The sequence below is a fragment of the Pinus tabuliformis genome, chromosome 8, assembly GCF_031772625.1.
Source record: "Pinus tabuliformis cultivar Carrire ecotype Pingquan chromosome 8, CPIR1, whole genome shotgun sequence".
Lineage (NCBI taxonomy): Eukaryota > Viridiplantae > Streptophyta > Pinopsida > Pinales > Pinaceae > Pinus > Pinus tabuliformis.
In genome coordinates, this window is record NC_142294.1 from 1,754,111,549 (window position 1) to 1,754,126,617 (window position 15,069).

At 37.3% G+C, this 15,069-nt stretch overlaps 2 pseudogenes; both read left to right on the forward strand.

Annotated features, from left to right (window-relative positions):
* Positions 1-5,354, forward strand: part of LOC149243122 (uncharacterized) — a 57,018-nt pseudogene extending 51,664 nt beyond the window's left edge.
* A 312-nt stretch (positions 5,355-5,666) lies between these two features.
* LOC149243123 (LRR receptor-like serine/threonine-protein kinase RGI1) overlaps positions 5,667-15,069 on the forward strand; it is a 40,915-nt pseudogene continuing 31,512 nt past the window's right edge.

The following is a 15,069-nucleotide window of genomic DNA, read 5'->3' on the forward strand; positions in this document are numbered from 1 at the left end:
TGAAGCAATTGTAAAGAAGTTGGGATTACTAACCACACCTCACAAGAAGCCATATCCATTAGGTTGGGTATGTGATAAAGCAAAGATACAAGTGACTAGATAATGTAAACTTAGGATTTCTATTGGGTCAGCATTTATAGATGAGTTTGAGTTAGATGTAATTCCCTTGGATATATGTGGTATTGTTTTAAGAAGTCCTTACTTGTGTGATAGAAAATCCATTTTCTATAGAGCTGAAAATAAGTATCAACTCACCAAATATGGAATAGAATATATTGTAAGAGCTCATAAACTCAAAAATAATTATACTCTCATAAACTCGGGGCAAATGAAAAGAAGTGTAAATTCATGCAAGCAATTTTTACTGATGGTTGTAAAGGAAAAGAACCCTCATAAAACCAATATATTTGAGGGTTGTGATGATAAACAGAAAGCTGATTTAGAAAAAGTTGTTTTAGAATATGATATCATATTTCAAGAGCCTAAAGGTCTGCCACCCAAAAGGGAAATTGTACATGATATTCATTTGCAGCAAGATGTTCCATTGCCTAACATCAGAATGTACAGGTTATCTGCTTTAGAGAATGTAGAGATCAAAAAGTAGGTACAGGAGCTGCTCAAAAAAGGGTTCATAATACCAAGCACATCACCATGCAGATCTCCAATCGTGTTGGTGAGGAAGAGAGATGATTCATGGAGGATGTGCATTGATTACAGAGCACTGAATAAAATAATGATCAAGAATTGTTATCCCCTTCCTCGCATTGATGATCTATTGGATCAACTGAAAGAAGTTGCTTACTTTTCCATGTTGGATTTGCATAGTGGCTATCATCAGGTCAGAGTAGCAGAACAAGATGCATGGAAGACTGCTTTCAAAACAAAGCAAGGGCTGTATGAATGGCTAGTTATGTGTTTTGGCTTAACTAATGCTCCTGTTACTTTCATGAGAGTTATGAATGATGTACTCAGGCTTTTTATTGATGATTTTGTAATTGTATATTTATATGACATTCTTGTTTTCAGTAAAACATGGGAAGAACATTTGAAGCATGTAAAGCAGACTCTAGATGTTTTGAAAAAAGAAAATATCTATGTTAAGTTATCAAAATGTGAATTTGGAAAAACATCTTTAAATTATTTGGTTCATATTGTAGGGGGTGGTAAATTGAAGATAGATCCCTCTAAGGTTGAAGTCATTGTGAACTGGCCTAAACCCAAATCTGCTACAGAAGTTAGAATCTACCCAGGAGTAGCACAATATTGGATAAAGTGTATTGCTAACTCTTCCTTGATTGTATCTCCCTTACAGGCTTTGACAGGATTGAACAAGGTGTTTCAATGGGGAGGCAAACAACAGAAAGCCTTCGACACCTTGAAAGAAAAAATTAGTACAGCACCAGTACTAGCATTGCCAGATCTTCAAAGACCATTTGAGATTGAAACAGATGCCAGTGACTATGACATGGGAGCAGTGTTGATGCAACATGGTAAACCTATATTTGATCATTCTAAGACATTTAATTCTGCAGTAGTTAATTATCCCACATATGATAAAGAATTGTATGCATTAGTGCAGAGCATGAAAAAGTGGAAACACTACCTATTGGGCGAAGAAACAGTGATACATATTGATCATCAACCACTTCAATATTTACCCCCACAAGCTAAATTTCAGCAATCAAGACACTATAGGTGGATGGGTGTTCTACAACAGTTTCATCTTGTCATCAAGTATAAGAAGGGAATACACAATAAAGTTGTAGATATGTTATCTAGACCAATTATAAATGCATCTACTATACTTAAGCATAACTCAGTATTGCATGAAAGCTGCATTGAACAATATGCTCAAGATATAGATTTTAAAGATGTATATGCAACTTTAAGTCATGGAAAACAAGTAGAAGAATTAAATTATCATGTTAAGGACCAAATCTTGTATCATTTGGGAAATTTATGCATTCCTCAAACTGAAAGAGTTAACATAATCTGAGAATCACATACTTCTCTAATATCAGGGCATTTTGGTGTAAGTAAAACAGTTGCACATCTGCAAAGATTCTGCTATTGGCCAAGAATGCATGAAACAATTTCTAGATATATTAAAGGGTGTACCACGTGTGCTAAAAGCAATACCAACAATAGAAAACTAGGCTTGTACACTCCACTTCCAGTTCCTTCTTGTCCTTGGGAAAGTGTTTCCATGGACTTTGTTGGGGGATTGTCAAAATCTAGAAAAGGTCATGACTATTTATATGTTATTTTGGACAGGTTCAACAAAATGTGTATTTTAATACCTTGTAACAAGCATATTATAGCTAAACAAATAGCGAAGTTGTTCTTTCAACATGTTTGGGTGCATTTTGGGTTACCCACTTCCATAGTATTTGATCGAGATTCCCAATTTGTTGGGAAGTTTTGGTCAAGTCTGTGGGAATTGATGGACACCAGACTGAAGAAGAGCACAACCTTTCATCCAAAAATAGATGGCCAAACAGAGGTGGTCAATAGGACAGTGATCTAGTTGCTCAGGGGTTATTGCAACAAGCATCCCAAGATTTGGGATGAACATTTATGTTATGTGCAACATGCTTACAACTGTGCCAAGCATTCTTCTACATAGAGATCTCCTTTTGAGACTTGTTTTGGTTTCACACCAAGGTATCCCTTGGATTTTGTCTTTGAAAAAGACATAGCAGTTGATGGACACAATGATGTGGACAAAGCAACCAAGCTCATTGAACATATCTAAGAAATTCACCACGCAATGCGGGAACAGCTGGAAAAGAGCCAAGCCAAGTATAAGGTAAGGCATGATAAGCATTGAATGAATCGTAGCTTCCAAGTTGGTGATCAAGTTTGGTTGTATATCAGCAAGAATAGAATGCAAGGTGAAGGAAAGAAGCCGAAGCCAATAAGGTATGGGCCTTTCAAAATACTTGAGAAAATTGGTGAGAACGCTTTTCGCCTTGATTTGCCAGCTTACATGCACATATATTCAGTAGTTAATGCAGAGAATTTAAGACTGTTTGAACCTTCATTGATTGAAGATCCCGAAGAGCAAAGTCAATTGCCTTCCATTATTGATCTGTTGCCTGAATATCTCAATGAGTTGCAAGAAGATACAATTTTGGACAGGAAGGTGATAACTACGCGCAGAGGGGATGTTGAGTACCTAAGAATTGGACTCAAAGGTTCAAAACCTAGCAGTGCAAAATGGATAGAGATTGGACAAGTGAGGAAGTTGTAACCTCACTTGATCGATGCTTGAAAACCAAATTTTGGTGGTCCAAAAGCTTTTTCACTGGGAAGGCGTGATCCAAAAGGGATCCAAGAACTCTTCAAGTCTTCAAAAATCATTTAAAAGATCAAAAAAGTCACATGGGAAGAACCCTTAGAAACATCGGAAAACAATATCGACAGCCAAAAACATAGAGAAAACATTGAAAAAAAGAGTATCGTGGTTTAAAACTATGTTGCATGAGAGTCGTCGGATCTGACCGATCAACGGTCCAGATCTGATCGGCGAATCACAATCGGCGGTAGCAAAGGGAGGCTATCGGTAGAGACCACGAGGATTACGCAACAGTGATTAGTGGGGTCAACGAGGACTGTCGATCAAGCGCGCAGATCGACAGCCCACGTTGCATCGCAATATCGCATCGGCAAACCACAGAGGAGCAAGGCTATATACATATACATATATGTCATGTGATGGTCGGACCCGATAACATTATAGTCGATATTCTATATATTTTGAAGTTTGGAAAACGTCAATTTCCTTTGTATTTCGCATTTTTGCCAAATGAATGGATTACAAAGGAAATGCACCCGATGCAATATTACGGACCTGAAAGTGTTTATTAACGTTGTTGAACACTATTTCAAGTCCTATATGATCGGGATTTCATGTTTTAATGTATTTTTAATATAAAAGTGAAATCACAAAATAGGTAGGATTTCGAGAGTACCCAAGGCAGTAAATGGTTTGGGCCGGGCTCCGCCCGATCCCACACAATGGCTGCCACATGTCCATGCTAAGGAGAGAGGAAACCACCCTTATTGGGCGGTTAACCTCCGTATGAAAGAGCCGTCCGAAATGAACCACAGCCGTTGGATCTGGATCTCCCAGATCAATGGTGGAGATGCGATATCGCTACAAAGGTGGACCCGATAGGAGTTATAAGGTGGATTTATAATATTTGAAGTCCGATGAACAATGTTTTGGCAGATTTTTCCATGTTTTGCAGCATTTCTCTGTGTAAACAGAAAACGACCAATTTTGGGATTTCAAAGGCCCGATGACCCATTCCGTTACAGAACAGGTGGCCACCATCCCTGAAAGCATTTAGCAATGATTGCTAACACTTAGAAGGGGATCTGGGCGGATAGAGTAGAGGGCCCGAGAAGGAGAAACGAATAGACAACACAGTTTGGCTTTAAAGCCACAGAAGACAGAAGACAGGAGCAGGCAATGCTAAGACATAGCAACAAAGATAAAGAGTCATTGTGGAGAGTCTGTGTACTCAGAAGAGACTTGGGGGATCCAAGTAAAGCCTTATTGTTTTGTATCTGTTGTGTGAGGCTCAAATTGAGCTCACTGTTGTAAAATTTTGTTTTAAAGACATAATAGAGGGGTCACCACTGAATGCTGGACCAAGAGATGTATCCCAAGAGTATTGGGTGAACTCCTTATTAAACTTGTTGTGTTTATGTGTGTTGTCGATTATGTTTCTTTTACTACTTCATTGTCTATGTATTTCGCAATCTTATCGATCCATTGCACAAAGTAACATAGGCAAATCCATGCACATGAGTCTGTAATAACTTAATAATTGTTTAAGATCTCATTTTTAGATCATTGAGATGGCAGATAATCAATTTACAGGAACCCTTTTTCTAGAGATTGGAGGATGCACTGCACAGCAAATGTCGGATCTTCATGGCAAAAAACTTACAGATAATCTGCCAAGCACGCTTGGTTTTCTAAAAAATATTCATGTATTGGATTTATGAATGAATATGTTTGTGGGTTCCATACCCTCTACATTGGGAAATCTCATTTCACTGGACAAGTTGGCAATGAATGGAAATGATTTGTCTGGAGTGATACCAAGAGAGATTTTGTTGTGCACTAAGTTACAATACCTAAACTTGAGCGAAAAAAAATTGACCGATGGCATAAGATTGGAAGCATAAAATTATTGGACATTGCAATGAATCTTAGTTGGAATTATCTCTTAGGGACCATTCCATTGAAATTTTCTAGACTCATAAAACTAGAAGTGTTGGATATAGTTTTGCAGGATAAAATGGCACTTTCTAATCAATGCCAAAATTTTGAGCACTGATAGAATCAATATGATAAGAAAAGTATTATGAGAATAAGCAGTTGGATGACTTATTAAAATTTACAATGCTATTCTGACTTGTTTCAAGAATTGTAAGGAATGCCTCTTATCTGTGCAATTGAAAACAATAATGACCTACACTAGGTAGTTGTTCTGCTAAACGAGATGTTTAACATCTGCATTGTACTTGATATATCATGATTTTCAATGGGTCTACACTAATTTCAAAAATGGTTTATAGGACAATGACTTCTACTTATCAAACAAATTTCTCTACAGACTTGGACACCCACATGTTTTATAGGAGGCACCATGATAACGTATGATTTGCAAGGTAAAATAATTGACTGTTATAGGAAGCTTTGGTATTAACAAGGCACTTGCAACACTCTAGAAAAAAATTTATTAGTGTTCTATGAGACATCATTTTTAATATCTCACTTACTCGTATATTCCTTGAAACATTTCCAAGTCATTGGGCAAGAAATTGGGTATGTCTACACCTCTTCTTATCCTTTCACAACCATGGAGGTTGACAATTATGAATTTCATATTTGGTCTACCTTTAAATAAATACATGTCTATGTCTATGTGATTTTTTATCACTTTTAAAAGATGACAATCATGGTCCCATGTATTAATTCTATTAGCACATCAAAGGCTGCTAAATTGTTCTTCCTACATGTCTAGTCACACTTTAGATGCTAACATCCATATGTCTAATTGAGACCTTGAATTTAGAAACCATTTCTGGAAGTATTTGTGGACCATAATTTACAATTGCCTCAATATATCCACAATGTGACACCCAAAAATATATTATTAAATCAAATTTATCAACTAAACATGAGTTTAGGTACTTTGCATGTATGGCTATGTGCATCCTCACGGTTAGGATGAAAACATAACTTTCTTTTAGCATGTCTATAATAGGTCTCCTCATAACTCTATAGGTCATACTATGTCTTATCCTTTTTGAGTATTCAACCTTTGGCACCACTTGACAATCCATTTACAGTTGCATGGACATTAGTGCCCCAAAATAGACTAAAAAGCAAGACATAGTAGAGATTTTTTTTTATAAAATTCAGTAAATACATTAGTAGGGATAGGACATATCGATTCAGTAACAAGTACATGGGGCCACACAACATACTTTAGAAATCACATCAGTTTCAATTCAACGATAGGGTCTGGATGCATTTGCAAAAAGATAGTGTTACAGGATCATATCGGAAGATCAAGCCCACTTTTATATGGAACCGGTATAATAATTTGAGTGGCATGAGAAAACTCCTTTTTACTTGACTTGGCATCATACTTACACATACATCTAGTATTTAATTTTCACTTTATTTGACCTCATACTTCCTTTGGTTGAACCCCTGACTATGTCACAGTTGATAGCTCTTTATTCAAAGTACCTTGGTATAGTCTTGGTCATTGCCATCATCCACTAAAGAACGAAAGTGAAATGTTCTAGATAGTAAAGGATGAAAAACATTCTCATCATGCTAAGTGGTACACAAGGAAGCATATGAATACATATTTAACGCAACTATACCATGATGAAAACTAGGGTCCATTGTTCACCAAGGTGGGTGATGAGAAGAACATGAATTAAGGCTACATGTTAGAATATTTTGTGTTAGATTTGACATGACGAAGGTTGATACCAAACAATCTAGAGGGTGATAATTGAAATAAAAAATACAATGATAGACCTCGATAATGACACTATGACATTAGAAAACCAATCAAATTGAAAGTTAGACAATTGATTGAGAAGGTGAAGAAACAATCACTACCATTTGACCTCTAAGTGACATCTGATAGTAGTAAACTATAATTTTTTGTTGTTATCTTTCTATGTATAAATACTTGTACTATGACGTACAATTTCGCTTAGGTAGCCTCACGTAGCTCACTTAGCTGCTCTTACTAGATATTTTAGCTCAACCCTTCTTAAGCTAAAAACTAGAAATTCTTCATTGTATGAGCACATCGACCTCATGATGCCTAAGTGGACTCCTATGACAAAGTATCATTGCTCTAGTTCTATGTTTGTTTTCTGCAATTAAGTTTGGACTCCATTCTTCTATTTAATGCAAGTGTATAGGGAAGGTAGGAATTACTCTGTGCACTATGTTACCCTTGAAAATGCATGCTTTATTTTGCATTTTCATTGGCTTTCCTCTCTCACTAAGAACAAAAGAAGACCCTCGAAGATTAGTATTAGTTACAGGTTGACAGGGACTTTTCTAAAGCAAATTACACCAGGAGAATCCATTTAGTTACACTTGGCATAGTTCCCGAAGGAATCCCTAGAACAAGAATACCCTACTATATTAGGGGTACAAAGCATGATTTATGGAAAAGTTAGAGGGTCACATACAACCAAAATTAGGAATCACCTACACATGAGAGGTTCAAAGGATGAAGTACAATAGGGAGTGTTAGCACTTGTGTTCATACTAAAGGGTGGTCAAATTAGGTGCTCGAGCACTTAGATGGTTGTATAAGGGTGTGTGAGGTGCACATGACCGAGAGATCAAGCTCACAGTTAAGGAGTGATCAAATCGGATGGAGAAGGACAAGATCGATGATAGAGAAAAATTCCACATCAAAAAAATGTGTGAATGTTATTTTAATTTGACATGGAATAGAAATTGGGAAAGTGTAACTTGTGTGGGGCCGTTAAGCAGATCAAGATCAATGATCCAATTGAATTCAACATTGTCAATGTGCTCATACGTTATTTTCATTGGCACATTATCTCATAATACGCTAGTTGGGAATTTTAGTATTCTTGGCTAGCTGCCAAAATCAGGTGTCCTTGAATGTTTCATACAATAATTTCTTTGGTTATCTACACGACGCGAATTTTTTCAGAGAATTTCCTGCAAGAATTTTATATGGAAATGCAGGTCTTTGTACTTCGTGGACTGATAATTATTTTGAATAATTAGGGGCTAAGTCCCCTAAAGGGAATTCTAGAGTTTTTAATGTTAAGATAATCATAGGACTTTTGTTTAGTGCTATAGGAATGATGTTGTTTCTGGGGATATGTGTGTTGATAAAAGCCAAGATAATACCTTAGCAAGACTTCGAACATTCAAAAATTGGGTGGCCCTGCAAGATGACACTATTCCAGAAAATCAATTTCTGTATAGAAGATGTTGTTGATTGCCTGGTTGAAAAAAATATCATATGAAAAAAAAAATTAGATGTTGTTTATAGGCCTAAAATTCCTAATAGATATGGCATTGCAGTGTAGAAGCTATGACTTATAAGAAGGAAGGACAACATATCAGATACTCATTTGGTGCAGAAGTGAAGACATTGGGCTCTATTAGGAATAGAAGCAATGTGAGACTTCTTGGTTTTTGTTCCAACAACACAACCAAGTTTCTCATGTATAATTACATTCCCAACAGAAGCTTGGGTGGTTCATTATAAGAGATGAGAGGATCATTGGACTCGGAACACAGATATAACATCATTTTTGGAGAAGCACAAGGGATTCAGTATCTACATCACCACTATGACCCAACAATCATTCACTGTGGTGTCAAAGCTAATAATATATTGCTTGGTTTTCATTTCAAGCCTTACCTTGCATATTTCAGCCTTGCCAAGCTCGTTGATTCCTCTAACAATTACACCAAATCTTCAACAAATGTGGTTGGATCATATGGGTATATTGCTCCCAATATGTATTGTTAAATCCTTTGTTGCGTTCATGTGTTATTAAGAACTATTTATAGGATTTGTTTCAGTAAAGGATAGGGAACTTAAAGATATTTGTTAGGCCAAAACAAAGCATGACAACTATATGCACATAATTTACCAAGCATTTCATGTTGTAGCATCTTGTACATTCATAATCCACCTTTAAGGTCATTAATCAATAATCTCACGTAGTTTAATTTGCATATAATTTACCAAGCATTTCATGATATAGCATCTTGTACATTCATAATAATCTGCGTTTTTAATGTTCTTTTTATACATGCTCTTATAATTCTCTTATCATCTATTTAACTTTGAATTTTCCCAACATAAAATAAGCATTCCATGTATAATGGAGGGATGAAGCAGGGCATCGAGTGCTCCAAGTTGCGAACCATTCTAAACAAATCATTTTGGTTGTAAAGCCCCCCATATAGTTCATAATTCTCTTTTCATCTATTGAACTTTGAATGTGCTCAACATAAAACAAGCATTCCATATATAATGGAGGGATGAAGCAGGGCATCGAGTGCTCCAAGTTGTGGACCATTCTAAACAAATCATTTTGGTTGTAAAGCCCCCCATATAGTTTATATCTTAGATATTTTTGCTATAGATGCACCTTTATGCTTATCAGTTAGTGCCTTACCCATGGTGGATTTCGACCCCACTAGTGAAACGAGGCCCCATTGTAGTTGTTGAAAACGTAATTTCAACAGCGGCCCGAGTTGACCCGTGGGGCAGCAATCAATGCACCTAAAACCGCTCAGCAAAACCACCAGAGCATATCGGATCGTCTTCGATCAAAAGTAGTTTCCGTATAATCGAGCCCGATACAATGTAATGCAGCCACGTGGTTCTCTACATACGTCATCATTTCTGACATTTCGGGACGTAAAGTTCAACATAAAATTGCCTCCCGAAATCCTCCACTGCCATCCGATCTGCTCCATCATTCTCCGCCGTTCATCAACCAGAGTTGCATACAAGCCTGCATTAAAAGCTTTGCGTGGAGTAAAATTAAGTTTGGTTGACCATACCTTTTATTAATGCAGTGTCATATGCGTAGGTGAATAGTTAAGTTTTTATATACGGCACGTAAAGCATTTATTTATGTTCGTAATATGTTTTGATATATATGTTTTTGTTTAGTTTTTTTTGGTATGAGCCATAATGGAAAGTGCTCGTGAAGGGTTTGTAATATGTTTTAAAAATGTGCGTTGACCATTGTAAAAGAATGGAGGACCAACGAAAAACGCAGAATTAATTTTTGCATAGCAGTGCGAAATAAATAGAACAGAGGTTGAAATGAATTGTGATTTTGTTGCTTTAGCGGAGGGGAAATAAATTATTACAGTATAGGTAAGAATTTTTTTTCAGCAGTATGAGTAAAATAGTTTTACAGCAGTAAATGTAAATGGTTTTTACACACCAGCAGTGTAAATTCTCAGGAGGAGACGCAATAAATGTTTTGTTGGCTGAATGTAATTTTCGGTAAATCCCTCTAAGTGAAAGAGGATGAATATGTATCAAGCATTTATGTTTTAATGAATAGAAATATTTTTATGGTGGTGTAATACTCTGTTCTCAGTCATTTTTTTTAAAGCTTCCCTGTGCACAAAAGATCCTGTGGAGAGAAGGAAACAGAGCATTGCCTCTGTGTTTTTTTTGTTTTTTGGGATTTTACCAGAAAAATCCCCAACAGTGGTATCAAAGCAGGCTTAGGCTCTTTGAAGGTGTTCAAGAAGCTGAAGGGAGGAGACTTTTGTTGCAGCAGTAAATCTTCTCCAGCAAAGTGAAATTTCAGGCAAAAGATTCAGGTATTCCTCAAAGTTTTTTTTGAGTTATTGTTGAAGAAACAGTCAGTGCTTTAAACACACAGTCAAGAATTTAAAGCATAGTTGAGGATGCAAGGAATGGCTAGCACCAGCACTAGCATGGGTATGTTTAACACCCAGTTCCCACAGTTTAATGGGAAGAACTATGACTACTGGTCAATAACCATGAGAGATTTATTTATCTCTCAATATTTATGGGAATTAGTTGAAAATGGGTTTGAAGAACCAGCAGATGAAAATCAATTTAACAACTTAACTCAGGGAGAGAGAGATATGCTGAAGAGCAATAGGAAGAATGATGCAAAAGCCATTGTATTGTTGTATCAAGCAGTGGACCAGAGTGTGTTTCCAAGGATAGCAGCAGCTAAGACATCCAATGAAGCATGGCAAACCCTTAAGACAGCCTATCAAGGCATGGAGAGAGTGAAGACAACAAAACTACAATTGCTGAGGAAGGATTTTGAGAATTTGAGCATGAAGGAGTCAGACAATATTGACTCATTTTTTACACATGTAATTGGTCTGGTCACATAGATAAGGACTCATGGAGAAACCATTGAAGAAAGGAGGATTGTAGAGAAAATATTGAGGGTCTTACCCTCAAAGTTTGATGTGATTGTCACTACCATTGAAGAGACAAAGGATCTCTCAAACTTTTCAGTTGATGAGCTACATGCATCACTGATAACACATGAGCAGAGGTTGAGTAGGAATGAAAACTCATCTCTAGAGCAAGCCTTCAAGACCCAGATGTCCTTTGGAAGAGGAAGAGGTCAAGGCAGAGGAAACAAGAGAGGAAGAGGCAGAAGCCAAAACAGAGGTGGAAGGAACAGCCCAGCAAATGCTCAAGGAAGAGGCATCAATTCAAATCAGAACCAAGGCCAAGGCAGCAGCCAACAAAAAGGACAACATCATGCTCAAGGACAAAGGTATGAAAAATCCAATGTCCAATGCTATTATTGTAAAAAATATGGGCATTATGCTAGTGAATGTAGGAAGAAGCAGCATGATATAAGTAATAGACCAAATGCAAATGTCACTAGAGAAAACATCAGCCAAGATAATGTTTTGTTAGCTTGTAACATGGCTGAAACAAACAGTGAGGACATATGGTTTTTAGACTCAGGTTGCAGCAACCATATGACAGGAAACATAGCCCTCTTTTCTGCCCTTGATAAAAATATGAAACTAGAAGTCGCACTAGGAACTGATAGCAAAATTTCTGTTATGGGAAAAGGAGAGGTAAAAATATTTACAAAGCAAGGAGAAAGGAAAACCATAGCAGATGTCTACTATGTCCCTGGAATGATATGTAACCTCTTGAGTATTGGACAACTTGTTCAAAAAGGTTACAATGTTTTCTTTGAGAATGATGTGTGCACCATCATGGATATAGCACCCAGCAAACGATGCATTGCTGAAGTGAAGATGACAAGGAACAGGATGTTCCCTCTTAGAATAAGGGCAGATTTGAAAAACAAAGGAGAAATTGCAGCAGTCACCCAAGAGGCTTTCCAAAGCATGCCAAAGGATGAAAATTGGTTGTGGCACTTGAGATTTGGACATCTCAATTTTGGAGGTCTAAACTTGTTAAGCAGAAAGGGAATGGTAAGAGGATTACCATTGATAGAGAAACCAGACAGCCTTTGTGAAGGTTGTATATTGGGAAAACAACACAGAGAAAGTTTTCCATCAGGGAAGAGCATAAGGGCAAAGGCACCCTTAGAGATCATCCACTCAGACTTATGTGGACCAATGCAAAATCTATCATTAGCAGGCAGCCAATATTTCCTAACATTTATTGATGACTTTACAAGAAAAACTTGGGTATATTTTCTTAAAAACAAAAGTGAAGTGTTTGAAAAATTCCGAAATTTCAAAGCACTTGTGGAGAACCAAAGCGGGCTGCATATAAAAGTTTTGAGAACTGACAGAGGAGGTGAGTATATCTCCAAGGAATTCCTACGATTTTGTAGAGAAAATGGAATTCACAAACAGTTTACAGCTAGGTACACCCCACAGCAAAATGGAGTTGCTGAAAGGAAGAATAGGACCATCATGGATATGGCGAGGAGCATGTTGAAGGCAAAGCATTTGCCAAATGATTATTGGGCTGAAGTTGTAAATTGTGCAGTGTATATTTTGAATAGGTGTCCTACAAAAGCGGTGTTGAACAAAGTGCCCGAAGAAGCATGGAGTGGGAGAAAGCAAGGAGTCTCTCACATGAGAGTTTTTGGATGTGTGGCCTATGCACACATTCCAGATCAGCTAAGGAGGAAGTTGGACAGCAAAGGGGAGAAATGTCTTTTCATTGGATACAGTGAGGAATCCAAAGCTTGCAGGTTGTATATCCCATCTACCAAGAAGCTTTTTGTCAGCAGAGATGTTCAATTCATTGAGGAGGAAGCTTGGGATGGAAGCATAGAGAAAACAGTGAATGTTAAAAACTGTTTGTCTCATGATGAAGATGATGAGGAGGTGGCTGAAATGCATCCCCAAACAGCAGCGCCAACACAAGGACAGCAAGAGACACCATTGAGGATAAATGAAAGTGCTTCATCAAGCACACTACAAGGTGGAAATTCAAGTGCATCTTCAAGCACTTGCACACCAAATGAACGAGGTAAGAAGTTTAGAAATTTAAGTGACATTTATGATGAAGGAATGAATTCCTTATTTTCCTTGTATTGTCATGCTGATAATCCTATTCATTTCGAAGATGCAATTAAAGATAAGAAATGGATAGAAGCTATGGATGAGGAGATGAATGCCATAGAGAAAAAAAAAAACATGGGATTTGGTTGAGCTACCAAAAGGCAAAGAAGTCATTGGAGTGAAATGGGTATACAAGACCAAGAGCAATGCTGAAGGTAAGATAGAAAGACACAAGGCAAGGGTGGTTGTCAAAGGGTACAAGCAGCAATATGGGAGAGATTATGAGGAGACTTTCGCACCGGTTGCAATAATGGAAACTGTGAGAGCAGTGCTGTCCATAGCAGCTTAAAACAAGTGGAAAGTTTACCAAATGGACGTGAAGACAACATTCCTAAATGGAGTGTTAATGGAAGAGGTTTATATTGAACAACCTCTAGGCTATGAGAAGAAAGGTGAAGAGCACAAAGTGTGCAAATTGAAGAAGGCTCTTTATGGGTTGAAGCAAGCGCCAAGAGCATGGTACAGCAGGATAGATTCTTATCTATTGGATAATGAATTTGACAAGTGTGAAGGAGAACCCACTGTCTACATCAAAGAAAAAGATGGTAAAATTTTAATTGTTGTCTTATATGTTGATGATGTTATTTTCACAGGTAATGATGATCGGCTCATTGAGAATTTTAAATCAGTCATGAAAGAGGAATTTGAAATGACTGACATGGGTTTCTTGAGATACTTCTTAGGCATAGAAGTAGATCAAAATGAAAAAGGAATTTTTATCTCACAAGCTAGATATGTAAATCAAGTGTTGGGCAGATTTAACATGCAAGAATGCAAAGCAGCGATCACTCCCACAGTAATGGGATTAAAACTCAGCAGAGAGGACAGCAGCAATGATTTTGATCCTAGTTTGTACAAGAGTATTGTTGGCAGCCTTATGTATTTAACAGCAACTAGGCCTGACATTATGTTTGTTGTTAGTTTAATTTCCAGATTCATGGAGAGGCCAAAGGAGGCACATTGGCAGGCAGCAAAAAGAATTTTAAGGTATGTCAAAGGTACCAAAATGTTTGGCATATTATATAGTGTCTCAGAAAGTTCAGATTTAATTGGATACACTGATAGTGATTGGGCTGGAAGTGTAGATGATCGGAAAAGCACTTTCGGTTATGTTTTTCATATGGGTTCGGGAGCCATTTCATGGGCTTCTAAGAAGCAGTCCATTGTAGCATTGTCTACAGTAGAGGCTGAATATGTGGCAGCTACAGTAGCAGCATGTCAAGCAGTTTGGATGAGAAGAATGTTGAGGAGCTTAGGCCAAGGGCAGGCAAAAGCAACAGTGATTTTTTGTGACAATAGCTCAGCTATTGCATTGTCAAAGAATTCTGTGTTTCATAAGAGAACGAAACACATTGACACAAGGTTTCACTACATCAGAGAATTGGTGAACAATGGAGAAATTGTCTTAGAACATTGCAGGACTCAAGAAC